This window comes from Aythya marila, assembly GCF_965140915.1.
Source record: "Aythya marila genome assembly, chromosome: 10".
Lineage (NCBI taxonomy): Eukaryota > Metazoa > Chordata > Aves > Anseriformes > Anatidae > Aythya > Aythya marila.
The window spans coordinates 7,078,010-7,098,914 of record NC_139051.1 but is presented as its reverse complement, the minus strand read 5'-3'; the positions used below and the strand labels follow the sequence as shown (position 1 = coordinate 7,098,914).

Here is a 20,905-nt window from a genome sequence, read left to right as displayed (position 1 = left end):
TTTCTCTGGAATTTACAATAACACAGGAAAAAAAAAAACATCCAAAAGTTAAAAATAACCCTTTCCCCTCTATTAAACACAGCTGCCAAAGGTTCAGGATTTGCATTTTGTCATGCCACACAAACCCTTGCAGCAGCTGAGAAGACACACACCACATTTGGAGACCGAGTGCTAAAGATAAGCCGCAGACTCCCGCAGGGTTTCGCACTTCGATATTTTAAACGGGGTTAAAAAAAAAAAAAAAAAAAAAAAGCAGGAGTGGCTCAGAAACAGTGATGCAAAGCCCCGACTGTGTCACCTAAAAGCTTTATGGTGTCCGTGGGTTCAAATATAAGCATTGGGATATTCCTGGTCCCAGCTCTGCCCCGGCACATTGAGGCCGTGCCTGGCAGTGAGCATTAAAAGTCATGGGTAACGCAGCGCTGAGCGCTCGTGAAGGCAGGCAGAAACCTGAGCTGCAAAGAAAAATCATTTCCCAACGCAAACATTTGTACAGCATTAAAAGGGCTTATCCTTTCATATGCTATAAATCGAGCGTGATTACTTACCCGGGCTAAACGGGCACGCACTTCACACGCCGAAACCCCCCTGGGTGACGGGCAGGGAAAGGGGGGATGCTGGGCAGAGGTGAGGCGAGCGCCTTCGCGCCGGGACCGGGGCGCATCCTGCCGCGGTGCCCTGCCGGAGGCTGCCTGCAAGCCAGCAACTGGCTGAGGTCATCTGGGGAGTTAAAGCTCCCCGGCTGCCTCCCCAGCTCGCAGAGCGTGACGCCCACCGGAGTTTTAGCTTATTGGTGAAAATCGCAAGCCCTAATCCAATCCTGTCCCTTTACCCAAATTTAGCTCTCCACGGAGCCAACATCCCTTACGGTTTTGACTAGCGGTCTGAAAGCGAAGTTACCTCGCCCGGGTATAAATCACGTCAAGAGAAGCAATAAAAAGCCCACGCTCAATTTGCTTCACCTCTTTCTCCCCAAAGAGCTCCTCGTCTACCTATTTGAGGGGACCACAACCCTGCACGTGCCTCTGCAGAGCGCCAGCAACCCAGCCTCTCCACACGCATCACCTGAGCGCAAGTCAACAAGCCAAACACCGCCGTGCCAGGAAAAACAACATTTATCACAACGCCTAAGCAGACGCTGACGCATCTGGGTCACGACCGTATCACGCACGGGGAAGGTTTACAGAAAGTGCACGGTTCCCGAAGTGGTACCGAATTTCACAAAGGGAACTGCTGAAACGTAAAGGGTTCGTGGCGAGTAACAGCCCGGCGGGCGCACACATATGGTTTTCCTTTCTGCCGCCTGGCGCAGACGCTAAGCACGGTGCACAAACCCAGACCTCAGCTGCGGCGACAGCCCAGGGAAGCGGGGCCGAGCTGGGGGCTGCTGGAGGAGGCTCGGGGGCCACGGAGCTGCCCCCATGCACGGGGGCTTCCTCCTACGGGCAGCGACCAGGGACCCTCGGCTCTTTTGCGAACAATGGGTGGCAGAGGATGAAAGGCACGCATGCAATCGTGGATTTCTGCGCTGTTACAGATGTGTGGAGCTGGAGGAACTCCAGGACGTGGGCCAGCGTTTGGGTAAGCTCCGAATGCGCTCACACAGCTACCTCCTAACGAGAGGAGCTGCCTGAGCTCCAGGCTGCAGGAGCCAGGTGCAGGCAAAGCTGCCCTGGCCATCACAGGGGTTAGGGCCTGAACGAGCTCTATTCATGGAAAGCAGAGCTTCCAGTAACTCAGATGCAGCACTTCCAAAGGGTATTCCCATTGTAAGCCTAATAAGTCCCTTTGCATTTAAAAAAAATCCCCTTTGCAAGCTTCAAACGTGGAAATAATCAAAGCATGCATTAAAAAAAGTTATTTTGCACTTGGCAGCGCTAAGCTTGGAGCCATCCCCATCAGGAACGGGACCAGAGGAGCCTGGCAGCCGCAGGGAGGGCTTACGCTGGTTCTCCAGGAACAAAAGCAGCTCACACAGCCCAGGTTCACCACGTGAGAGCCTAATTAGAGACTGAAGCCCACACAGCAAACAGACAGACTACAGAGGAAATTGGAGTCTAATTTACATGGAGAACGATTACTTACTGCAACCAATTAGTGTCAAGCTGACTGACAGACTACCCAAAACAGGCTTTCCCTGCCCTGCCTTGTACTGCAAGCCTCAGCTTTCCTTGCCACTTTATTTTCAGGAGGTGAGGGGCAGCACCTTGCCATGAGACACGAGCATCCCCCCAGCAAACACAGCGTTGGAGCTGCCCAGGAGCCACTAGGCATGAGCCAGCAGCAGCAGCAGAGAACAGAGCAATGTGCTCTCTTTCCTAGTCTTTAAATCCTTAAATCACATCCCAAGGGTCCCGACGAGAAATTTGTCATTCTGGGGCAGTGTTTCCCTTTTCATATCCTGCCTGCCTGCATCTGGAGCCTTCAGTCCCTGCTGTGCAATCACACAGGGGACCTGGAGGTAAGGTTTGTGTCCATGCAGCAACACAGCTTGCCAAGTGCCCAGGGTGCAGTTTCTGGGTCCTGACCCACGTTGCTGGCCTCTTCTGCTGAATACAATGGTATCACTGCAGTAGAAAGGCCTGGTGCTTTGTCATTCTCTACAAAGGAGGTAAAAAGACACCCTGTCTCCAGTAACAGGACTTCTTCCAGCTGCTTGCAGAGGAGCAGACATGGACAGAAAAGCTGCCTCCTGGCTCGCACAGCAGTGCCTGCAGCACCTGTGCTGGGGAGAGAATTGACCTTGCTCAGGGCAGTCTTCCTCAGCTGATACGCTGCCTTGGAAGATGAGGATTTCATGTTTACCAGCGTACAAACTGCTTGCTCATACTGCAGAAGAGCTGTCCTTCCTCTGCACTGAATTAGTCCAAAAACTGGTAAACAGACTTAAAAAAATAAACTGAAGTACACACATAGAATCAAACAAATGCTGTTTGCCTTCCATTCATTGTTAAAGAAAAAATGCCTCGTTCTGTCATTATCATTTTCCCCTTCCCAGAACACGCTCCTTATGAACAGGACTAATTGCTGTCCTTTGCTCCATGCCACAGACTGCACGTGCATTTTGAATGCACAGATTACAACTTGCTGCATTGTCCTAAACAAACTTCTTCTAAGGACAGGCTGTAGGAGCAGCCTCTTCACTCTTCAGAGAGGCTTTCTGTGTGCATATTCAGGCACGCAGGGGCTGTATTTTTGTTATTTAACATAAGCTAATTAACCCTTCCTTTTAGATGCACCAATATAAAGCATATTTAAGGACTCTAGGGGTCTTCTGTACAGATAAGACACATTACTCTTTTCATCTCCGCAGGCTACATGGATATATGGTACCTTACAGGAAACTTCTTTAAAAAGCCAAGTGGGAGGAATCGCTTTGTGAAGTACCTGTTAGCTGCTTGTGTACCTGGGGACAGCCAGAACCTCAGGTGGCTCAGCACCAGCAGGGACACTGATTGCAGTTCACCTCAAGTCAAAGGTGATAAACCAATTTCCACCACAGGAGCACCGTCAGGAGAGGTGATGCCCGGCCACCTCACCTGCATCTCCTGGGGACAGCCACCACGAAGGCTGTGAGTTGTGGTGGCCCTGCTCCCCCTCGTTAAATCAAATCTACGCTAATTATCAAGTAGATGCAATGAAAATGCGCATGTGCTCACACTCCCCAGAATTAGGCTCTTAATCTTCTGTTTATAACCAAATTCACCTCCTTCACACCCTTTTTTTCCCCAGGAACTGACTTGCTGCCACTTTATCTGCAGCTCTGAGAACACCAGGCTGCTTCATTTTTGCTTTCCCCTCCGGTGCTACTCCCTGGATCAGCTCTTCAGGGACGGGGCTCCGCTGGCTGTAATTCCCATTAATTCCCGCTATGATTAACAGGTCAGCTCGCAGTCCTCTGATGACGGCGGGGTCCAGAAGTGCAACTCTATCAAAATTATCTCCGCATAAAAGATGATAATTAGAGGAGCGAATTCCATGCTGAGACTTTATCGGCTGCGCGCTTGCTGCTTGCTTTTTGTGCTGCTGCTGATGGGTTTGGAGAGGGGCAGGCTGCAGCCTCCTCGCTCTATGGCAGGGGCTGCAGGCAGACAGCTTTCTGCAGCAGTGGGCGAGATGTTGATTACCAAAGGGTGGAGAAAATCACTCCAGGAGGTGGTAGGGGCAGGCAAGGAGAAATTAGAGAAATTTTCTGAGTGCATCCGCATCGCTCCCATCAGCGCTTGTGGAAATTACGCCTGCTGATCAAGTAGGTGGCCTTCAGGAGGCTGCTCTGAAATTACAGGGCAGGGAGGGGAGTAAAAGGCGAGAAAAGGGAGGAAAAAGGTGCAAAACAAATTAACCCCCAACGAAGGCTGCAGAAATCGTTGTGGCTGCCTGGGAGCAGGGCACAGAGGAGCAGCTGCTCCCCGCGGGCATCCCCTCACTGGTGGTCAGTGGGGAGATAAAAGGCGGTGAGACCAGTTGTAAAATACTTGTAAAAATGCTTATGGGCTCAGGCCCTTTGAAGCCACCTCGAGCTCTGCTAAATCACTTGTTTTATTTGTGCTCTGCCCGGGATTTGCTTGGGTTTGTGCTAACCGTGTTTACGCTGAAGCACAGCATGTCTGAAGGCGGTGCGGATCTGAGCCCAGCTCCAGCCTCACCCCGTGCTCCGAGGGGGTGCTGAAGCAGCTGAAGTGCCAGGTATGGGCAGCACGACGTCCTTCTACCTCCCAGAGAACCTCAATTCATCTTTCCAGAGTAGCCTTTCACTGGAAACCTCTGTAGACCACCCTTCCCTCTTCCTTCTGGCTTCTCCAGTAGGCGTAGGGGAAGGGAAGCTGAAAGCACCTTCACGCCACCTTCCTAGGCCTCTGAAAACGCAGCAGCAGAAGCCATCGCAGTAATAAAAAACAGAAGGAAAGGCGAGAACTTCGGTCGCAATCCTGACCCTGAAACTCCTGACAAGGTGACAGGTTATTAAGAAATATCCATATTAATCCCAACTGCAAAGCGCTCCGTTCAGCCAATTAAACCGCCTGAATGGCTGAGCGCTCCCGCAGACCTTTGTGCTCCCCCCCCCCTTTTTTTTTAAATGCCCTCTTAGGGAAAGGAATGGCTTCTGCAGAGATGAGCTGCCCGGCTCCTTCCCGCCTCGCCATGTGCGTATAAAATGTTCTTGGCTGCTTTCAAACCCTGCACATTAATCTACGCAACAGAGCCTGTCTCTTCCAGCGTCTGAATGATTTCTCTTTGGGGCGGGTAGGACAGAGCTGTTCCACTTGGCATCACATCCCCTTCCCTGCCCCCTCCTCGCCTCGCTTTTTATTTTTTGGTACTGCCAGAAGAGCTCACAAGACATCACTCCGAGAGTGTGCGAAGCTGGAGAACATCCTGCTGTAGGAACACACAGATATATATATATGTGAGATAGCTACGATGCCCAGGAACAAACCGGGAGATTAGGCTTTTAATGCATCACGTTATGGAGAATACAGCCCCTCCCTTCCTGCAGCTTAGGACTTACTCCTTATTTCTCCCTCAGCTATTTCTTTGCCTGTGGCTGAACCCAGAGTGACAGGGAATATTTCCTGAATTAAGGCTGCTGGAAATGAAATAGAGGAGAGGTTTATTTGTGGCCATCACCAGAATTCCTCCCCGCGCAACGCAAGCCCCACGGTCCCATCTCAACTAGCCTCATACAGTGATAAATCCAAACATCCCCACCACACAAAGGGCTGTCCGGTACAAAGCCATGCCTCTTTTTATTAACACCATGCTTGGGGCTGGGATTTTCACACCTGCTTGCCCCAAATTTCTGCTCGTGAGGATCCCGGCTGCTCCTGTAGCTGCCAGTGAACCCCTCACTGGCTGCTTCACGGGGCCTTCAGGAGCAAGGATGGGAAGGATAAAAGTTGTCTAAGGACATTTAAGCTTTTCTGAGCAAGCACCATACACCCTGTCACTCCTGGAAGCCCAACCCAGCTCCCACAGCACATCTTGAACCTTGGAAACTGCCATGGGAACAGCAAGCACTTTCCTGTACTTCCAAATATCCCCAAATCCCCAGCCTCTGGCACTCTCACAATAATTCAGCACACAGTTCTCAGCACTGTGACCCCATAAAACAAAATCCATATGGGGCCTGCCCCCGCCAGCCAGCTGATACCTGCCAGGAGCAGTAATCTTGGTGACACCAGATCTGTACAATAAAGAAGCCCGTTTCACCGGGGCAGGGTTTTCCTATAACTAAAATGGAAACAAAAATTGGCTCACGAAGACAAACGATGCCTGTGACAGTTTTTTTGCTGCACTTGATTAAATACAGCACACAACAAAACCATTTCTCCTCCTCGAACGATAAACTCCATAGTCTAAAATTAAGCCCAGCAGGGTAGGATCCTGTACAGATTTCAAGATATTGCAAATTTCTTGGAAACCCTGACTGCACTGTGTACACACACTGCAAAATCACTCGAGAACCTCTGGCACCAAATATAAACACAGCAAAAGCTGAAAATCATGTAGTGTTTTTATCTCGATACAGCCCGTACCACTGAGTACAGCTGTGGTTTGCCAGTTCACAATAAACCACGCTTTGCTTTTGATCATTTTGGTGTGTAACTGTGGATGTGAACGTAAGACATTATCATAAAAAGAAAATGGGAAGGAAAAAGCACAATTAAAGAAGTGTGCCAACCCGAAACACGCTTTCCGAGGAGTTTTTGTAGATATCAGAACTGCACCATTTCTCTTCAAGACAACCAATCCTTTTCATGAAAATATAATAAGCCCTAGAGAAATTCTGGTTGATAGTTATTAAATGGACAGCCCTCATGCATTTTTCCAGTAAAATAACTGAAGCTTGGCTTTACCATAATCCTGCAGATTATTTACATCTTCTGCAGTTTTTTCCATGGCTGCTGAATAATCAGAGCTTCTTAGAAAACCTTTGTCAGAGAAACATAAATCCTTTTTCCCCCTTCATTCCTTTCTCTTTTACCTGTTTTTATGCACCCCTTCTCACACAGGAGCAGAAAGGAGGCCAAAAGTCCCCTGCAAGTAGGCCCAACAGATACCCCTTGCACCAGCTGTGAGCAGTCAGCATTCCCCACGCCATGGCACTGCCCAGTTTTTGGGGCAATTCTCTTATTTCTCCTCAATACTCAGCTTCCAGAGCCGCCCCATTAAATGGGAGCTTGGGCTGCCTTTTAAATGCGTTTTCTTCAAGAAAATGGGTTAAAAGATGGCAAAACTGTGCCTCTTCTGATGGCAATAAGAGGAGCTCCATCTCCTCTTCAAAGGAAGGGCCTTAAAAACCACTGGAAATGACTTGAATATTGGGTGCTTTGTGGGGGAATCTTGCAGGGATGCTTCAAAACAAGCTCTTTGCTTTCTTCTTCAGGGTCTGTGTCATTTCCAGTCACGCTAACTCCTTCCTTCCTTGCTTTTGCCAGCTACAACCATCCGCCACAAACGGCTGTGCACAGAAAATGAAGACAATTAAATACTCTTAAACAGTAAGGGCTGCAATTGGCATGTTAATGAGATCTTTACGCTCCCTAATGTGCTTTCTAAAAATAAAATTACACCCAGGTATAATGCTCTCACGGCTTCGGCATGCCCAGGGAACTGTCTGAATGGAAATTCTCTAATAATTTGGTTGTGCAGTCTCGAAACCAGCCAGGCCCTGCCAACGCCCTGCAGATGCTCCATGCACCCTCAGAGCAGCAAGGGCTCGGCTGCTGGGCAGGGTCCCAAATTTTGCCTCATCTCAGGTCAATTTGAAGCCAGGAGACATGGCACTTGGCCTGCTCAGAGCCAGGGGTCACCTCTCAGCACCACCAGGCCCAGGGCTCAGCCCCACGTCAGGGTTGGGACCCAGGTCTGCCCCCACACGTGGGACATGCTCCTTGCCACCCTCCGGGGACCTGGGGGGTCCCCATCCGGAGCAGCAGTGGTTTGAATTACACAGCAGCCTGCTCTGCAGAAGGCTTGTTTGCAGTAATTAGAAGCATGATGTGGGCGCAGGGGGGGGACTTCAAAGCACACCGGTAGCAGAAGTCTCAAAAAGAGTGGTCAACGAGCAAAAATTTGTAAGAGCCCTCAAGCGTCTCTTAAACCAGAATTATACAGAAATCTCTTTTAGGGAAAGCTGTCAGGTCACTGCAGAACTTGCTCCAAGGAAAGCTCACGGTCTTTCTTCCTTTTTGTATCTTTTAACTCATGCAATTCGCACAGGCAGACACATGCTCTGCTTTTCCTCTGCCTGTCTCTAAAACCGAACACAAACAAGGGCTCGTGTATACTGAAGTCTGTAGGAAGCTTAACATTTACTTGGCTTTTGTGTAAACACTTACGTGAATTACACAAGTTTCAGCCAAGAGGCTCAGCACCCCATCGTGCAGAGCCATATAATTCATTACAATTAAAAGCAGAGAGCGAGGCAATCAGGCTCGCCTGACAGTGTGCTGTTATGGATTTGCTCTTCCAAATGGCTTCCAATTTGTCTCCACAGCAGCTCAGCCTCTCCAGGAAAAACCTCCCAGAGCATCCCTCCCGGCCCCATCTTGCACCACCATCCATCCCCTCTGGGAGCCGGGTGGGGTGGGGTGGTGGCACCCAGCTGCAGCTGATGGATGGGCAGGTAGGACCAAAGACGCTCAACCCAAAGATGCAAGGAAGGTGTGAGTCCTGCCCCCACGGAGGTGAAGGTGTCCCCACAAATGCGTTTAAACAACAAGAATCAACAAAAATGATGCAGAAAAACATGCATCACCCCCAGATGCCAGGCAGCGTGTATTCCCCAAGTCTCTGCCTTTCTGATTCAGTATTCATAAGATGCTAAGCTATTATTACACTACCCTACGGAAAGCACTGCGGCTTACGGTGCTGCAGACAAGTGGTGTTATCACTTGGTATTTCTTCTTTTGTTATTACAGTGAATCTTCCTACATCTCGGAAAATAATCCAATTATTGCTTACCACTGGTAAGGTCACTGCTGCTTTGAACAGAGATTTGGGTAATGCTCTGATTACTCTTAAGCAAATATTGCTAGGACTTGGGCAGAAATTTCAGAGAGATTGAAAATCCATTTTACTGGAAACCACAGATGGAAAAATATTCACACTCTAGAGGATATAAACAACAAAAAAAGGCATAATTTCTCAGCTGTATTAGAAAAATATTGGTTTATCTGAAATCAAGAGAATGGATATATTCAGCTATTAAAACAATATAATTTCTCATATCATATAACCGTCAGAATAAGGCAATCATTAAGTCTTTATTAAATGTTCCCATACAGCCTCCAAAGTGTACTGAACTACTTAAAGGCAATGTATGGAAAACAGCAGAGGGTTTGTATCACTTGTGGGAATAAAACCGCTCAAAGAGAAAGGCAGATATCAAAGATCAATCTGTAATAAGGAAAAGGCAGTTAACATCCCTCATAGCAGACTCAGAGATTATTTTTCTGCATTGAGCCAACTAGATAAAAGAAGATTCACCTGAAACGCTTATGATGCCAAAGAAAAGGTGTCTATAATATGTCTTTTGGTGCAATTAATCACGGGTTCTACACTGTCAGACCATCTTTAGGTAACGACAAAAAAAAAGGGGGAAAAAAATAGCCAACCCTTTTTTGCCTTAAGAAGGAATTAATCACGTTGTCACTGAAAGATGGTTTTTCTGCCATCACTTTTCTTGTACTGGCCAACTGATATGAGAAACAAAACCCTGCTAGCGCTCGCTGTCCTGCTGACAGAGAGGAAGGATGCTCAGAATTAACCCTCGCGTGTCCTCCCCGCTGGGAAGGGGCACATCTCAGCGACACCACCAGAAGACCCCAAAGCACAGGGGTGTCTCTGGACCGGGGGCAGAACAAGGACCGCCAAGGACTGCTGGCGTGCCTGACCCATGTGCAGCTTCTCTTTTCCTCTCTGCAATGGCATCACTTGCTGTACAGTGATGTTTTGTGGCTCTATCCCATGGTTGGGATCTGTACCACATCCTGGCTGAGCCCCTGAAACTCCACCAAGGCCGGGGATGGTGAGCGGGTGCAGCACTGCTCCAGCTCTCCTAGGAAACCTGCTCCTCCTGCCTGACACAGGGACATCCCCAGGGACAGGAAAGTGTGGGAAGCACGTCAGTGCCTTTGTCTCCCGCCTTCCTTCTGGGACCAAGAGGGGGAACCCAGCTGGGACATGCGTGCATGGCAGGGGACCACTGCTGGGGCATCCTCTGCAGGGGAGGATGCGCAGGGGACGTGGATGCACAGGAACATGCAGAGGCACAGGGACGCTCTCGCAGACACGCTTCAGCTGTTTTCTATTTTGAACAAATAGCACAAAGAGTACAAACACCATCTAGCAGCAGCTGCAGCAACACGGGGCTAAAGACTCGTATCTCGTGCGATCATTCCTACAAACAGATAAGTTGCCAACTAATCCTCCCTTCTCTGAGTAATAAATATATTTGCATTTTTTTGTGGCATAAGATCTGTTTTTTGAAAAGAAAGAATCACAGAAGCAGCAGACAAATACTGAAAACTGAATATTTAACAAGTAAATTCTGTTTATGCCTTACAAAGAGCACTGACTATTTTAAGCACCTTAGATTGTTAAGTGAAATACCAGGAAATACAGGAGGAAAAATACACAATGCTTTGTGCTCCGTTAACAGGACTAAAACCCAGCACACAGGAAAACACACGGGGATGGATCTATAAAACCTTCCAGCAGAATGACCTCCAGGTGAGAAGTGCATTAAGATAACTGTATTCAAAATTTCCGCGTCATCCTGCACAGCTCCCTCCCAAAAAACAACCTGGGTGAAAGAGGCTAAAGTGATGGAGGGCACAAGGTAAAGGAAAAGGCACACGGGTTGAAGAGAAGTCATGGCAAAATGACAAGCCACGTAGTGCCCATCATTATTTTGGCATGGCACAGCCTTGATTCTACTAGGTTTCCCAAGGAAAAAATAAAATAAAAATCAACTGGAACATCAAAAGTAAAGTTGGTTTTAGTAATTCCGGCTTACAGCCAGCACTTGGTAGCGCAGGCTGGGCACAAGGACTCACAAACCAATACCTGAACCAGAAGGACCCAGGGAGGCTCGTTACGCTCACGTTTGGGCTGCGGCTTTGAAGCAGAGCTGCTGAAACGAAAGGGGCCTGGGGAGCCTGGCGCAAAAGGAAGCGGGCCGGGCGGATCCACGCAGAAACCCAAGGCGGCTCATTAGCGTGGAGGCGAGCATTGTCAAAGAGCTCACGTCTGCACCAAGGCACGGACCTGCCGTAACTGAGCCCTGCTATTTAACCGGGGTTGAATTAGGTTTTAGCACACGGAGGTGAGGCAGAGAGCACGGCACAGAGCTGGCTCTGCAGCAGCCGCAGTGGCCAGCAGACCTGCAACAGTCCGGCACCAAACACCGCGCATGCAAAACAAAAGGATTAAGTTTCCTCTTATTACCGCTCAATCACAGCCCTGCCAGCACACACCCCATACACCCACTGCTCCCCCAGTCTCCTGCTGCAGGAGCTCTGAGCTTTCCTGACGTTTTGCTTTCCATTGTTTCGGGTTGATTCAGTCAGAACGGCACACCCCTGCAGGGCTGCGGAGGGAAGTGTGAACACCACCACCCCTATCCTATTAAACACTCAAGATTTGGGGACTTATCAAGTTGGACTGGACTAATTGCTACGGGTGACAGAGCTCTGCTGGAGCCAGCAGGACGTGGCTGCACAGAGCAGCCTTTCCAAAGCGCAGGTATTTTCTCTCCCTGCCCTTCATAAATCTAGCCAAATAATCCGTTTATTTGGCGTGGAGCGCATGCACGGTGAAGTAACGCCTCTTGCGTTATCGAGGTTCTCTTCAGGGATGAGTATGTCATTAATCACCGCTGAAGCCAACATTAAAATGATATTGATGTTAAGAATCCCAGGTGTCCCATTTGGTGCTCATATAACATATGGTACATGTGAATTTTATAGCTTTTGTATTAATCTGCCCAGAATGCCATCACTTTGCAAGATTTCATAAAATATTAAAATTACGGAGGATAATTTATTTTACAATTCCAGGCAAAGGCCCTGGGAACCATGAGAACCTCCCCATTAAATTCACACAGGTCTGCGACTCACAGCCCTAATATCTTGCATCTGTTTGCTGAGCGAGAGAAAGACGCGATGTCTTGCAACTCCATTACGTGATGGATCAGTCTGAATTTGCTTATTAAGGTTTCTACAATCCATTATCACTGCAGGGGAGAGGGAGAGAGAGGGGGAGAGAGACACAACTGACTAAGGATGTTTATCAAGCCCCATGAAGTCCAGACAGACACTCCAAACAAATACTCCGTAGTCACTGCAGAGAAGTGCTGGGCATCTTTATTGACAGCCAAACCATGAATCACGCAGCTGGCTTTTAAACACCCAGCGGAAGGCTATGATGGGTAAGGACAGCAGAGGAAAAGACTGGATTTTCATGTCTTTTGATTAATGTATCACCGCTGCAAGCATTTCAAAAGGACTCCATGCATCTGTGTGCCAAGCATTATTTGTAGCATCCAAAGGCGGCTGAGATGCTCATGCATCAGGGCACGGAACCCACCACAGGGTTAGGAGGCAGCTCCCTGTTATCTGTCCAGTTACTCGTGGCTGGGATTTGTGTTGGAACCAGACTCACAGGGGCTCTGGTATGGGCTGGTGGGCACAAAGTCAGAAGTGACATGATACAAGGGTGACTTCGTGCCACCCGATGGCAATCCCCACTGCACGTGCTATGCCTTTCGGAAACGGGCAGGATGGAGCTGGCTGGTGCCAAGATACTCCCTGCTATAATGATTACTGGAGGGAGTGATTTCTGCAATAGCTATCAGGAAGATTCAAAGCCAACAGCTGCTGTGAACTTTGAACAACCACAGAACTCAATAGCAAATCTCTGATGAATGTTTAACACCTACAAATCTATTTTCAAGATCAGGAATTGGTATAGAGCTAGTAGCCTGCTGCAAAACTACGTGCGCATGAGACACAAAGTCAATATTTCAAACAACTAATCCTCCCCCCAAAAAAGATGGCTGGAAGGGATCATGCAAGGTCCTTTGGTCCAGCCCCATGCCCCAAGGCTTCGGTGCACTGACTGCAGAGGCAATCGCCCACGCTGCAGGAAGAGGCAGGGGAAGGACTCAACTGCAACACCACATTGTCAAGCACAAGTGTGGAACTGCCCAGGTTGCACCTGAAAAAACAGTTAGTAATTCTCATACCTTAAAAGCAGCACACGCAAACTTCTGCAAAATTTATGATTCCCCTGTTTATCGTTGCAAATGTGGCTTATTGAAATCCTCCAAGTCTTGTGACCAAACAAATCATCCTATTGAACACAAACTGAAAGAAATGGATGTGGCTGCATCTGCTTAAATGAGCACACAATTGGTAGTTACTAAGCATGCAATTATGAAAATTTGAGTCTGTATTTACAGAGATGTTTCCCATTAAAAACATCTTGGTAATACCAAATATTCTTGGACCGCTTCTCTGCAACGTAAAAAAAAAATCATGTGCAAAAGTACATTTTACTTCCAAGACACCATAAACATGAACGTCAGAAAACCAATATTCTGAAAAGGGAAGTTCAAAGTTTTCATTCTTGCCCCAAATGGCAGCAGTACAAACAAATGTGCAAACAACCACAAAACAGCATGTGTGTGTCCAGCAGAAAGATCGGTGTCCCACAGCCAAGATTGCAAACGATAAGGACGTTGATGACGATAAATGAAGTTGGACCAACAATGTCTGTGCTCTGAATTACACTTGGATTCTGTGACTTGCAGCTCCCATGGCACACATGCTAAATGCATGGAGAATTTATCATGGGGACATGTGGATCTATGTATCGGTTTCAGAGGTACGTATGTGGATTCACACGAGCAGAAAGAGCGCGTGTACCCCAGCCAAGACGCTCGTGTCTCTCTCATGCGCACTGATGGGTGGAACAGGCTCTTCAGCACACCGTGTATTTGGTTGATTCACCCATAATTAACATCTGGGTGCCAGAAGAGAACGAAAGCTGACACAAGGCCCGGGACTTCCAAAACTAAGGAGCTCTCTGAACCCTTGAAAACTAAACACTGAATTAAGTAATTCATCCCTCAACCTGAAAAGAAGTTTTCATTTCCAGTTTAAACACATGTTAAGTTTTACAGATGTGTTTGCCCAGGGTTTTGACCCAGCATCTCAACTGGTGAGAGATGACCCAGCAGATTGAGGAATCCACAGCACTGCCCTGCACCACAGAAACAAGGAGATTTTGATTTAATGGTTGTTCTCTGGAAAAAGAACAAGTGGAAACATTCCCATTAAATTAAACGGGGCTAGAGAATAACAAAACAAAACAAAAAAAAACCTCGCATGCACCACCAAAACGCTACAAAGACGCAGATGGCCACTGCAGCTCAGCCTCCCTTTCTCCCGTGTGGGATGCTCGTTGGAGAAACATCCCCCAAGGGACAGATCAAGTCCCTGTTCACAGTAACCCAACCTGGGGCCCTGCTCCCTCCCCGGGGTGATCGCAGTGCTTCGCTGGCTGGGATGCAAAACTGTAACTGGAACCAAAGAATCACGAGTCGGCTTCACAATTTCATTTCTGGGAAGTTCCCAGCAGCTCTATCCTTCCCTATTTGACAGCCCCATGCTGCTCATGTGTAGTTTCATTGATTCTCCTTGTTTTTACAGGTCCATCAGACACGACTAAAAGCAGGAAATAGATAAACGCACCTGGGAAAAAGTCATTACCATACTTGTAACACCCCTTCAGACACTCCTTGCCGTGCTGTATTGGAGGACACCACATGCTCTCTGCACGCTGAGCGTTAAGCACTCCGGCAAAGGAAATAATCCTGGTGCTCTAAGCCACAGCAAATCAATCTGGATTATCCCATTATACTTGTCCTGAGAAATAAGGAGGCATTTCTCTGGGGCATTACCCATTCCCTGATGCCCTGACACCTCCCTGCGTTCAGCAGGGCTGGCTGCCCCAAGGCACAAGCAAGACCCCACTGCCCATCGCTCTGGGGGGCTCTCGTCAAGCCCCCACCAGCAGACAGGGCTCCTGCTTCATGACATTGTTCACTGCACCTCCACCACCAACATATCACACCATCACAACTACTTCCATAATGCTCCAAAATTTTATATTTTTTTCAGAATTCCTGTCTGGGGATTACTGACCTCACATCACAGCCTCAGCCACCACATGCAATGCATGAACAAGGTGGCACTGCCTGGTGGTATAACCCCACGCAAGCAGACACGACCCCTGCCAACACCTGGAGGAGACGTGAGGCTGAAGCTGGCATGGTTTGCTTTCGAGCAGCCGCTGGGGATGGAAGTGAAAACACGAAGTGATGGCACATGTGACCGGCAGCGCTGCTCTAATGTCACGGTGAGCAGGAGCACGCACACCTCCCCTGCGAGTTCACTGCCACGCTTTTACACCAGGCTATTTGGGATAGTCTCCAGCCACCATAAACACGCCTTTTGTTCGCAAACTTAATTAATGCCTCAGCAGTGATTAGCAGAATCTGCTTTCACCGATGCTTCTTAAAACCAAGGCTGGAAGAGCAGTTCAGCTTATCCCAAAGTAGATTTGCTCCTCCCGTGCTAGGCAGAACACCAACACAAGCTTTTGAGATACATTTTCAATCCCCCTCAAAGAACATATTAACCATTTTGGTGGCTTACATTTCAGTTAGGAAGAGTCCCACTCCACATTTAAACCCAATTATCACATACCAGAACCCAAAGTCGCTTACGTGGCCTTGAGAGCTTCATTGAATGAGGAAAACAAATCTCACTGCCATCAGAGGAAGGATGCTCTGAATTCATCTTTTCAGATGCTCTGAACGTTTGACATCAGGAATGCAAGTCAGTAAGTCAATAACCACAGGGCAATGCTCCGGGTCTCCCAAGAACTACAGACCATTCACCGACAGCAAAGCTTACATGCAGATTTTCCACGCAGTTCCTGTGTTGGATCTGCCTAGCATAACTGTCTCAGGTGATTTACATAGGAACTGAAAACCTTCCCAAAACACTGAAGCAGCACTGTCCAATTTGTAAATACCCCGGGCTCCATGGAAGGTTGTTAATGTTAATACAGGGAATCTGTTTGATGCAAATGAAAAAAAAAATTCTCATTACAGAGTTTCTTGTAATGACAGTGCTCAAATATAACCACAACAGTCTGCTTTTGATTAGAGCAAGCCGTTTAGTGCCGCCGTTATTATTTGTTGTTTCTATGGTTCCTTGGGTGTGCATAACTCTTCCCAGACAGACACAGGGAAAGGCTCAAATGCTTCTTCACTGAAGTAACAAATTCTGCTGCGTTTCAGCAAGGTCAGGCTTCCTTACCGTGCTCCCCACTCATTTGTGGTCCAGGGCAGGGCTTGGTGGGTCCAGTTCAGACTGGTCAATTCTGCTTTCCTCTGCTTTTCTATATTCTGCTTTCTTTGTTGTTGTTGTTTGTTTTTCTTTTGCCTTTCCAACTTCTATTCCCCCCTTTCCTTTAGGAGCAGGAGTGGGGTTCCCTTACTCATTCATCCCTATTGGGAACTTCCCGGGCTGCCCTATCAACTTCCAGAGGAAAACATTCCCAATTTTATTACGGCTGAAAAAAATCATTCCCACCTAAACGAGAATTGTTTCATGTGTTTAAATCAGCTTGGTGTTACAGACATACAAAAGCTGCTGCCCAGACGAGTGCATCAAATTCAGCACACGGTCCCCATCCAGCTACATGGGTGGCACAACGTAACACTGCTGGCTGGCAAAGCCACTTTCAGCCATCACACAGCGACATTTTCCTTCAGTTTCCTCAATGTCAGGCTTATTTTGATTTAAAAAATAAATAACAATAATAATTAAAAAAACCTCCAGCAATCTGTCAGGTCAGAGCGCTAGAAAATGGAGTTCGCGTTTAATTGCCCGACAGTGGCTAACAGCCCCACAAGCATCTTGTGTGCCCAGATCTGCGACCTCAGCTACTTGGCACGCACTTTGTTTGGCTACAAGAGACGACACCAGCCACACAAAAGCGACTGCAGAGATCCGAGGTCAGTTTGTGCAGTATTAATGAAGCAATATAGATGATAAGAAATACATCCAGCGCCTGGATATCCTGTATGCTCAGGGGAACCCGGCTCATATTAAACAGCAAAATAGTGATCTATTGTGCAGGATGCACGTCTGGAGGAATGGCTTCCAGATGGGACCACACCACTCAAACAGAGATTGCAAAAAGCCCTCTTTTTAAATGAAATAACATAAAAATATATATATACACTACACATACACATCGCTCACATTTTTTCCAAAGGAGGCTTTATAACACCTCCCCTTTAATTTGTAAGTCTTTTGTACATAGATTTTTTTTTTTTTGAGCCTAAGGTGTTTTATTATCACAGTATAGCTGTGATTTTATTATTATTATTATTATTATTTTTACCTTAGAAGAAGCTAATTTAAATGAGAATCGCCACACCTTTCTTCTGCCCTGCCAAATTCTTCTCCCAGCTCTCAGGACGGCTGGGATGGATTGCAAGGCTGGAGCTCAGACAGCAAGGAAAACAAATGTAAGTGGTTTTAATTTTTATAGTGCTTGCATGTGCAGTGCATAACCCCCTATTCAGAGTAAACAAAAGCATTGCGGAGCTGGAGGGGGTGATAATCAGAGTACACAGATCTCAATAAATACGTCAAACTATCAAACTGCCAAGCTTGGCTCTTTCCTTAGCTATTTGAAAGCAACCAAGCAAATTCTCGGAATTAATCAAAAATCCTTTACAAAGGCCACATAACAACGAGGCTGGTAATAAATCACATCAGCGAAGTATCACAGAACAAACTGGCACTTGTCTTTTGGAGAGACTGATACTGGGGAAAAAACGCTGTTCTCCACCCTCTGTAAACATTATTAAAAAGTTGTTTAGTTGCCATTGACATATTGTTCACAAAGCTGTTGAAAGACGTTCTGCTTGCCAGCAATGTAGGGAAATGTTCAGCGCAGGCTGAAGCCACACCACGAGTCCGTGTCCCTGCTGGTGGGCACCAGCACACCTCTGGGTGCCGGGGCAGAGGACACCCAACAGCCACAAGCCAATTTTACCTCTTACAACTCCAATATTTGACTCCTGCTCTTTTTTTTACATCTGTTCACCATGCCCAGTGATGTGCTTATCGGTTTCATTTAAACATTATTTACCTCTTGAACATAAACAGTTTATCGCTCAAGAGCCACTCTACGCCAAACACGGGCTGCGAGCAATATTCCACCCTCTCACTTATGTAAATACCATTTATTCACAGGAGGCACAAAGAGCAGTGCCTGCGCCGAGGCCCGCGAAGCTGTGCACCCACAATTTGACAGAAAATCTGAAAAATGGGGAAAGGCTCGATGCAAAATCAGCAGCAGGTATAAATCAGGAGGGACCCCCCCGCACCACCAGGGCACGTCGCAATCCGACGCTCGCTGCGCACCACAAGCCACCCACCCAAAGGCACTAAGCGATTTCCTGCAAGTCCCAAACAGTTCTGAAAAGGCATTTTTCTGGGGGAGAAACATCAGATTATGGCAAAACGGGTATGGATTTTTGCTTTGTGGCACTGTTTTGTCACAGTCAGGTGGAGCCTGTCAGGAGGAATCTGGAGAAATGATGGCTAAAACATTGTGACAGCCAGGTTGTGCTGCTTAGGTGGTGGAAATTGGTATTCCCTAATGACTGATAACACAACTGATACAAGTTCAGTGCCAACAACAAGAAAAAATCAGTAGGAAAAATTAATTCACATTCCATCTAATCTCCATTTACTTTGCTAATGACTCCAAACCCTTTCTTTATTCACCTGCCTTACTACTTGTTTACTAAATATGGCAATAAAGAGCTTTTTTTTCCCACTGTTTATTTGTATTTCCTATTAAGAGGAAGGCAGAGCTTTACAGAAGGGCAATATACCTGGTGGCTGCTGTCAGCAAAACAAGAGCTGCTGCAGCTGCCCGCAGCCTGAGCAAGCTCCAGGCAAAGCGCCGTGCGTTGGGGTGGAAATCAAGCGAAGTCGTGCCCGCTCGCCACATTCAACAACATCCTCTGTGCAACCAGCTTGGCAGCTGGTGGAAATAAAGCAACCTCTCACGGACCTGCCCATGGCAAAGCCCCGAGTGGGGTGGATGAACGCCCCGTGAGTCACTTCGTTACCAAGGCTAAGCGCGAGCTAATTAATTGACTGTATCTGTTCCCCTGCTCTGTATTTATGAAATGCAATCTCCCCCAGAAAGGCTGGCTGCCTTGCAGTTACAACATTCAGATGTTATAAATCCGCGAGCCAGAATCAGTAAACATGATGCAATTAGAAAAATAAGTTGATGTGGAAAATCAACTTAAAGGGTCCTCGAGAGAAAAAGCACTTCTAGATAAAACGCCTCATAAAAACGCACGCGATGGCGGCCTGGCTGCAGCACAGCAAACAACCAGGGAGTACATTTTACTTTGTCCTGAGTGAATCACACCCTGAGACAGCTCGTTCTGCCTTCCCATCACAAATGGGTAGCAGAAGTACACAGCCCTGGACCTAGTCCTGCTTCTCGAGCCATTTTACCCAGACTGGACCAAGGATTTGTGGCCGTATTTATTCTGTAGGAAGACTTCTCTGGCTGTGCTTCTTGCTGTTTGCCAACATTTTTTCTTGTTTTTACCGTCACGTTAATTCTCTTTAAATCCCATTATAATCACCCTTAATCCAGCTGCCTGGATCCCAGCATTCGTTACCTTGCCATTTACCCTACGTGAGGTGTGAAGCTGCCTCATCCCACCCGAGTCAGATGAGTTTCTAATTGCAGAGCCATTCCCAGGCTCTTTGTTTCTACTTGCAAAACAATTTCCAGTCGGGAGGCAAGTAAACCCTTGCACAAAGCCTGCGCTTTCACACGGTCAGCACATTTCTTGGCTCCCTCGGCAGCTCCCCAAACCACTGACCAGCTGCCTGCAGGACCCGACACGAGAGGACAGGTCCATCCCTCGGTGGCTTGTCCCACTTCAGAGGTCTCCAGATACCTGGGTGGGCAAACCTCTCATCTCCTCAGAGGGCTCCCGTGAATCACAGCCTCTAATGCAAAAGCTGAGGTCACTCGGAGAGAGATCAAGAAGCATTTTTGGTTGCAAGATCATCATTTCGGGACACTCTGCCCTACATCTCCACCAGCGGGTGTGGAGGCCGAGGGGCGGGCGTCTCTGCTATGGGAGAAAGCCCAGCTGCAAACCAGGCACCAAACCAACACAAGACCAAGGTGACACCCCTACCCTTAAGACCCTGTAACCCCCTCGAGGAGAGAACAGGTTTATCCTATTACTTTGTTGGGTTACGTTGTGCAACCAAAAGCAGTCAGGAGCGCTCTCTTCTAAAAGAAACCCATAAAGACCAAAGCAAACATCACCGGGCTGGGGCCACAATTACTGCCCTCTACTCGCCCTCTACTCACCCCCAACCCACGCTCACCACCCCACAGCCCTCGAGGAGCAGATTTGCACATCAGGACTGGGGATTTGGGGGATTTTTTCCTTTCTTCTGGCTCCGAGCGATGCAAGGAGCTGGCTGAGCATTTGGGCAGATTGTTAACCCAGCGCTCATGCCAACATGTGTCAGACACCATGGCAACTGGTGCGCTAAGCTAATTATGGCTGTACACAACGCTTAATAATGAAGCATTATATCGCCTCATTAGAGAGCCTTTGCCTGGCTTCGGCCCCGCTCCCCGTGCTGGCTGCAAGGTGAGGCAGGCACCCGTCCGCCAAAGCTCTGCGATGCTGGGGAGGGGCACCCGGGCACAGACTGCTCCATCCATCCCCACAAAAGGGGCTTTGTGGGTG

The 20,905-nt window shown here is 47.9% G+C and overlaps 1 protein-coding gene across 2 annotated transcripts in view; it reads right to left on the bottom strand.

Annotated features, from left to right (window-relative positions):
- Positions 1–20,905, bottom strand: part of PRICKLE2 (prickle planar cell polarity protein 2) — a 98,086-nt gene that overhangs the window by 52,408 nt on the left and 24,773 nt on the right. Inside the window, exon 1 of one of the 2 annotated variants that reach the window (XM_082768603.1) lies at positions 549–681. The exons of the other annotated variant lie outside the window; for it this stretch is intronic. The gene's annotated coding sequence lies outside the window, so the exon portion shown is untranslated. Of the gene's footprint in view, positions 1–548; positions 682–20,905 lie in introns of those variants that run through there. 2 annotated transcript variants of the gene reach the window in all.